This window comes from Canis lupus, chromosome 7 (assembly GCF_003254725.2).
Source record: "Canis lupus dingo isolate Sandy chromosome 7, ASM325472v2, whole genome shotgun sequence".
In the NCBI taxonomy this organism is placed as follows: domain Eukaryota; kingdom Metazoa; phylum Chordata; class Mammalia; order Carnivora; family Canidae; genus Canis; species Canis lupus.
In genome coordinates, this window is record NC_064249.1 from 71,543,208 (window position 1) to 71,551,573 (window position 8,366).

The window sequence follows — 8,366 nt, forward strand, 5'->3', positions numbered from 1 at the left end:
CAAAGTGTGAATGTAGGCTTAAGGGATGGGGACCCCATTTGTTCACACTCTTGGCTATAGGTGAGTTGGGAAGTCTCTTGTGTTGATGCTGAAAAGGTGGGTGAGTAACTCTCAGCATGAGTTACCTTGAATGCAACGAGGAGTTTGGCCTATATTTTACGGGGGTAGAAAAAGTTGTGGCAAATGCTGTTCATAAAACATTAGACCACATCTATAGCATTTCAAGGCCAAATGATATATCAACATATTCATAATGGTCATGATTTGCATAGAATAGGATTTTTTCCTCATTGGTCTCACTCTTTCAGATGTAAGCCCTATTCTACTCTCTGCCCCTATTCTATACTGTGTCACCTCCCACATGAAAATCAACTTGATAGAGATAGTTGTCTCCTTAATTTGTCAAGGAGGCCTTGATTACAGCCTGTTTACATCTGGAGGGCCAGGTATACAGAAAGACAAAGCTACTTGTTCTTCTTGACTAAAGTGTAAGAGGATTGTGTTTGGGAAGGAAGATGCTCATGTAAATTCCACTGTGATTATCAAAGTTCCTGATATTTTGTTTCAGAAAAGGAGAAGAGGCCCTTTCAAGTGGACCTCATGCCTTCATGATCAGGACATGGCGAAGGAAAGGAGATGAAAAGAAGTGTGGCCTAAATCTTGCAGCACTGAAGGATTCTGTAATTCCTAACACTTGCTGGTGACTTGAGTTATAACCCATGGGTGCAGGGAGTCTGCAAGCATCACTCTACCGAGGAAAACACTAGATTTCAGGTACTACAGAGGATGACTAGAAGTGTTGTCCCATCCAGAAGACTTGAAAAGTTTTCAGGAGAGAGTAGTTGCTGGTTATGTATAGGCTGAGCACTCCTGATGAAGGACAACATACCTCAGAGGGGAGCCAGGTGGACATATGATCAAGCTGACTGATTAAATGTTGGCCAATCGTGACCCTGAAACATGTAGGGTGGTCTCAGGGCATATATGAAATCTAAGTCAAAACATCAGTTCACAGTACATAGAGCATGCAATGATCTTGAAAGTGGACCTGAAGATTTAGGTCTTAGATCATATGGAAAGATCTGGAAGGAGGATGATGGCTCCATGGGTCCCACCAGGTGTAGAGCTAGTTGGATTCTCTCCACAGTGCCCCAGTGCCCTGGATTCAGCTCAGGTGGGCCTTTATTTCTGGCCAGGAATCAGGATCAGATCTCATCCAACTTCTGCACTCATTTCAGTGGTTTAGTAAACGTATGTCAGGCATTGTACTAGCTGCTGCAAATGCGAAACATAATGTAGTTTGTGTCCTCTCCGAAACCGACCAGCTGCTGGGGTTCTAGCTGACAGGGAACCGTGATGGATCCCGCCAGGAATGGTAGCAGTGGGGCGAGTTCTGGAAAGGAATTTGCTCAGCCTCCACTGAGGTATTTTGAGCAGGATCTTGGCCACCTTAATTTGGGTGAGCTTGCCAAGATGTGGATTTGAGGCTCCCCATACACACAGCATGATGACTGTCCACAGCCTACGCCTAGGGCTGTGGTCTTAAATTGAACTCTGGTGATTAGAACCATGAGGTTTGCTGATAAATAGATTCTTTCCATTCATGCTCTTCAAAATGTCATCGGACTTGAGCCACACTTCTTGAGTAGTATTCCAGAGCCAGTGGTTTAAATATAGCCCAACAGCTAAGGCTGATGAAAAAATTCACCTTAAAGTCACCACAGGTACTCTGAAAGTCTGAGGCTAGCTCACTGTTCCAACATGCCCTGTGCTGTGTGGCTGCTGCTACTCAGAGGACAACTCCTCTGAAATCAAAGTAGGTAGCATTCCCCAAAATAAATTCAAGTCTCCCGACAAAACTGTTGAAAGCAGAGAAAATGATCCCCGAAATATAGCAATGTCTTGCAACATCGCTGCAAAGACGCTGGGAAGTGAAATACAAATCTGGGGACATTTAAATTTAGAATGCATGTGATACTTGCATGGGCTCATCCTGGATCAGATGGAAGATGCATTAAGGAGGCTCTAACATCTAGTACTAGTATTTTCTCTTCTCTGACTTGAGGAATTTCACCATTATTTGGATTACTTTACATAGACGAAGTTATATATCCCTTAAATACAATAGTGCGCTAAGTGTATGCATTTAGGATATAGTTTGGAAATGCACACGGACCTTCTCTGCATAAAAAGGAGTCAAACTTACAAATATACAATTATCTGTGTGCAAAATGAAGACGTTGATAGGAGGACGACTAAATTAATTTTAGTAGACAAGGAAAAAAATGTAATTGGGTGAGTGGTTTTATCAGCCCTCATCTCGTTCCTAGAACCAGCTGGATAATCCGGTTCTTCCGTCTGAATTAGGTTTGCTGTTCCCCTCCTCCTTCCACCACACCCAGGAGTTGAGGTGGCGTGAGGGGGGGGGGGGGGTTGCATCTCTTAGCAACAGCGCAGAAAGAGTGTTTCCACTTTAAATTAATTAATATGCTACCTCAACCCAGTGCTTCTCCTGTTACCAGTTAATTCTGAATATGTTTTGCTGACGTGGTAGAGAAAGCACAGATTCTATTGCAAGAGCAGGATGGGAGGGATGCTCGCTGCACTCACGGGAAATCTGCTTAGTATATGCGGCTGGAGACTGTTTCTTTGGTGAGAGAGCTAACAGACTAAGGGGAGTTTGGCCTCATTAATGCCATTTGTTTTTTAAAAATGAGGTGTAAAAAAATACCACCTCCTGTCTCCTCTGTCCCTTCAGAAGGGGAAGGAGATCTTTGACCCTTACTATCTTGTCTTGATTCTTGAAAGCTTTATGTATGCTTTAGTTCCTTAACATTTTATTTGCATGAACACGTTCTAAATTCAATCCAAAGGTGAAGGGACCTAGGACCTGGCTGCGACCTAGTATTGAGGAGCAGGATTTTCAAAGGGTTATGATGAGCCTAGGAACAGTAAAGAATGACCTTGAGAAATTTTGGTGTCATTTTGAAGTGACAACTTCTAGAGTAAGCACAGAGCTGAGACAATTGAGCTGTAAAGACAAGGCTGGGGCAGCCCGGGGTGGCTCAGCGGTTTAGCGCCGCCTTCAGCCCAGGGCGTGATCCTGGAGACCCAGGATCGAGTCCCACATCGGGCTCCCTGCGTGGAGCCTGCTTCTCCCTCTGTCTTTTGTCTCTGCCTCTCTCTCTGTGTGTGTCTGTCATGAATAAATAAAATCTAAAAAAACAAAAACAAAAACCCTTCTTTTTCCGTGTAAGTTTAGAAATGTTCATAATAAAAAGTATTTAGGAAAAAAAAAAAAAAGACAAGGCTGCCATTAGAATGGAGCCAGTGGGTGCAAACAGGCACTTGTGTATGGTTTAGTTTATCCGGAGTATTCTCTGTGGCAAATTACCCCCAGACACACCCAGAGACAACCTAAGCTCTGCTTTAGTCTTATTTGGGACTATTCAGCCAATCGGGTAGTTTATCACCACCTCCCCTCGCCCACCCAAACCTAGTTACTTTTATTTGTAAAACGTCTGAAATCCAGAACATCAACGTTCCAGAAAAACAAAATGACACAGAAGTTCTTGAGAAGCTAAGTGAGCCCACGGAACCTTTAAAATGATTGCTGTGGAATCAAGTATTAAGGTCATGAAGACCCAGTTGTCCTGCAGAAGAACATTTCTGTGAAAAAAATTCTGTTGAGAGATGCCAGGGGCACAGTAATGGAAGTGGAGAGCCCCTGGGGCCAGATCAGCTGGCTGGTGGGAGTGGAAATCCCTTGTGGGGGTGAGGGGGCGATGGGGGGAGATCAGAAAAGGAGGGCCACGGGGTTGGGAGGCAGGGCCTCTTACCTTCAAAGGGTTTCCAAAAAAAAAAAAAAAAAAAAACAAACAAAAAAAAACCCAAAGGGTTTCCATTAGCCCCTGGGCTCGGTGAAAAGGAGTCCCACAGTAAATGAGCAGGGTCTACTTGGGACTGGGGAGAAGAGGGCCGCATAGGCTTGCTTTCCTTGGGCAAACACATCTTTCAAAAGTCTGAGCGTCATAACCAGAGCGGAGTAACTGCTTCCAGTAGGTCAGGTACCATTTGAACCATTTTACATTCCACTGGGTCTCACAGCACACGTGAAACTGCCATTTCTGTCCGTCAGAGCTGGTCAGACAGTCTCACTTGGACACGGTTCGCCAGCACTTTACAGATTCGACAGGCCTGGTAACACCTTGCGCCGTGTCCCCACGCCGGTGAGCAGCTCTACAGCTGCAGCGCTCTCACAAGGACAGATGTGCACTCGGGCAAAATGGATATTGTTGCCATCAATGACCCCTTCATTGACCTCAGCTACATGGTGTACATGTTCCAGTGTGATTCTACCCACAGCAAATCCCACGGCAAGGTCAAGGCTGGGAACGGGAGACTTGTCATCAACGGGAAGTCCATCTCCATCTTCCAGGAGCGAGATCCCGCCAACATCAAATGGGGTGATGGTGGTGCCGAGTATGTTGTGGAGTCCACTGGGGTCTTCACCACCATGGAGATGGCTGGAGCTCACTTGAAGGGCGGGGCCAAGAGGGTCATCATCTCTGCTCCTTCTGCCGATGCCCCCATGTTTGTGATGGGCATGAACCACGAGAAGTATGAGAACTCCCTCAAGATTGTCAGCAATGCCTCCTGCACCACCCTGCTTGGCTCCTCTAGCCAAAGTCATCCATGACCACTTCGGCATCGTGGAAGGCCTCATGACCACTGTCCATGCCATCACTGCCACCCAGAAGACCGTGGACGGCCCCTCTGGGAAGCTGTGGCGTGAGGGCCGAGGGGCTGCCCAGAACATCAGCCCTGCTTCCACTGGCGCCGCCGGGGCTGTGGGCAAGGTCATCCCTGAGTTGAACGGGAAGCTCACTGGCATGGCCTTCCGTGTCCCCACCCCCAACGTGTCAGTTGTGGGTCTGACCTGCTACCTGGAGAAAGCTGCCAAATATGACAACATCCAGAAGGTGGTGAAGCAGGCATCGGAGGGTCCCCTCAAGGGTATCCTGGGCTACACTGAGGACCAGGTTGTCTCCTGTGACTTCAACAGTGACACCCACTCTTCCACCTTCGACGCCGGGGCTGGCATTGCCCTCAATGACCACTTTGTCAAGCTCATTTCCTGGTATGACAATCAATTCGGCTACAGCAACCGGGTGGTGGACCTCATGGTCCACATGGCCTCCAAGGAGGCCTCCTGGACCACCAGCCCCACCCAGCAAGAACAAGAGGAAGAGTGCAGCCCGGGTGGCTCAGTGGTTTAGTGCCACCTTCAGCCCAGAGTGTGATCCTGGAGACCCGGGATCAAGTCCCACGTCGGGCTCCCTGCATGGAGCCTCCTTCTCCCTCTGCTGTGTCTCTGCCTCTCTCTCTCTCTCTCTCTCTGTCTTTCATGAATAAAATTTAAAATATCTAAAAAAAAAAAAAAAAAAAAAAAGAACAAGAGGAAGAGAGAGGCCCTCAGCTGCTGGGAAGTCACTGCCCCAACTTAATCCCAACACACTGAGAATCTCCTGACCTCCAATTTACATCCCAGACCCCTGGGAAGGGGAGGGGCTTGGGGAGCCCTACCTTGTCAAGTACCATCAATAAAGTATACTATAACCACCCCCCCCAAATCTAAAGGGTGTGCATGCAGGTGTGTGCAGCTGTGTGTGCATAGGAGGAGGGCAATAAGGGCTGTGACTCGTGAGTGGCCTTACATATGGTGGTAGCATTTTTCTTTTATCGTATCTAGAAGAGCTGGAGTCAGGTGTTCATTCTTTTTTTTAATATTTTATTTATTCATTCATGACGGACATAGAGAGAGAGAGGGGGGCAGAGACAGAGGTGGAAGGAGAAGAGGCTCCATGCTGGGAGTCCGACGTGGGACCTGATCGTGGGACTCCAGGATCACACCCCGGGCCAAAGGCAGGTGCTAAACTGCTGAGCCACCCAGGGATCCCCGGGTTCATTCTTTTTAACGCACAGTCCCCGTCATAAACTCCGTAGGCGTCACTGTGGGCATAGCATGGACCCATGCAGCAGAATGACAGCTCGGGATTCGTCATTAGATAAATAACATCTATTTATCATCAAGCCTTAATTAATAGGTACTCAACTGGCCAGCACTCTAGGCTTCTGCGTCCCCTTCCTCTTCGCTCCCTGCCAGCTCCCACGTACGAGGAAGGGGGAATGACGAGCAACCACTAATATTAGTTTTAAAGGCCATTTCCACCTGGAGGAGCAAGTGCGTGCGGAGTTCCCGGCCTCTGCCGGTCAGGCCCGACTCCTCTGCCAATCCTGTCTTCTGACCTGTCTGTCGCCAACCTCCGCTGCTGTTCTGACCTGCAGCTTCACGTGATCTGACCTGTGACTGTCCCTTAATTCTGGCCCCACCAGCCCGCCAGGAAGTCCAGGCTGGTCCCCCCTGTTCCTGGTGGCCCTGGGATCCCGGTGTGCCCCTTTCCTCCAGCGACTCCTGTCTGGTGACACGGACCTGTAGGCAACTTGTCCTTTCTCAGAAATGACTAGAAGAAACATGAGAAATGATTTCTACGGAAGGAAGCCAGACTGTGCAAGGATGTCTTCAATCTTAAAGAGAGTTCCTTCTATTTTAGAATCTCAGAACACCCCAATCAATACTGAAAACACCCAAAGCTGGCCAGCTTTGCACAAGTGCCCCCGATAATCCGGTGCTCTCCAAACGTTAAATGCGAGAGGTGGTGTCGTGCTGCATGCTTCTGGTGGATCATCCCCGTTTCCATTCACAGGAAACTCCTCTTCACCTTAAATCCAAGCTTTTAAAAATTCAGATTGCACCTGAAGGGAGTTTTGCATTACATTTTTATGAGAAAGTCACATACCAGACAGGCTGTTACAAGGAATTTCTTCCCAAAAGCAACTTTCAGACTCTGAGGTCGTGTCCGTTTCCTTCAACTCCTGTACGGGGACAAGAAACCTTATACGAAGACTCTGAGACGTGGGAAAATCTGGAATGGGTGTTTTGAATCATCAAAGTAGGAGCTGTTCATAGTATCACCAGCATCAGTCTTTACACATGGTTAGGTCACGTATGAACTCTACTAATCTGACTACTTCCCAGCAATTTCTGATAATTGAGAGGTTTAATCCAAAAAACCAAAAAATTCCACTGAATTCCTCCTTCTGCCTTTTCCAACAGCTCAGATTATTCTCCTCACACTTAAAGGATCTGCTCTTCCGCTTTTGAACTTTCCTCACATGTCACCTAGATGATACAAATCTGGAATTACACAACAGGAAGAGCACCTTGATGAGAAACCCAACCCATTGCCAAACCGCTTGCAGGAGACCATCAGCAAAGCTGACATTTGCTCTCCGTCTTGTCTTCCCTTCACCACATCTGGGGAGGGGAGGCTCCCGGCACCTGCAGCACCTGCTCCAGGTCCTCACAGCCCTTCCCTCGCTCGGCCCTCCCCACTGTGGTCCTGCCTGGTCCTGTCATCCGACTTCAGACCCGGTTCCTCTAGTAGCAGAGACTGCGATCGAGGCTGCAGGTGGCGTGGTGACCCTCAGTCATCCGCTGGCCTGCTTCTCCCGGGATCTTTCCCTTATACTTCTGCTTGTCTCCCTAAATTGTCAGTGAGGTTCATGCTCCTGCAGTTATCAGAGCAGGGGAGGGAGCTGGCAGGTGGCGGCTGTTTGGAGTCAAGGCATGCCTTCCTGGGGGAGAGGCTTCTGTTTTCTGAGAATCCTGCTCCTCCCCCGCCACCACCACCTCCTTTGTCCGGTGTCTGGTGGACACTACACCTCCTGTAGGAATTGATTCCGGGCTCGCCTCCTATATTCCACCCAGGGGACTCTCTCTTCTGGGTTCCTCATTTCCCCACACCACTCATCTCCCCTCACATGCTGTTGCATATTGGTTGGTCTGCCTGCATGCATCTTTATGAATGGCTTTGCATGGTTGTGATTGGTTCTTCTCTAGCCCTGCTCATTTCAAGGCTTTTGGAAGAGCAGGCATGTAAGGCCTGTTTTGGGTGATGGCAACAAACAAACGCTGAGGCACTTTTGGGAGCCTCACTACAGTATTCATTATTATTGGTGCATCCTTGGAAACTTTCGACTGTCACTTGGGTTATTCTGATCGATGTTTACAAGTCCATTCCTCCCATGCCTTTAAGATACAACTCCTTTTCCCAGTGCCGTTATTTCCATCCTAACTAGTGGCACTGCCAGTTGTTGCTTTTGTCATATTGCTGTCCTTGGTCTCTCAGTGTTCCCAGGAATCCCTCCACTTTCTCTCAGCCTCCCAAAATGAGGGAGAGAACTATATTGCCCTGCGCTTCTTGAGCACTAGAAGCATCCCATGGGTGACTTTCAGAATGTGG

The 8,366-nt window shown here is 48.1% G+C and overlaps 1 pseudogene; it reads left to right on the plus strand.

Moving 5' to 3' along the window:
- The first annotated feature begins 4,270 nt into the window (after positions 1–4,270).
- On the plus strand, positions 4,271–5,216 carry LOC112648661 (glyceraldehyde-3-phosphate dehydrogenase-like; annotated as a pseudogene).
- The last annotated feature ends 3,150 nt before the right edge of the window (positions 5,217–8,366 follow it).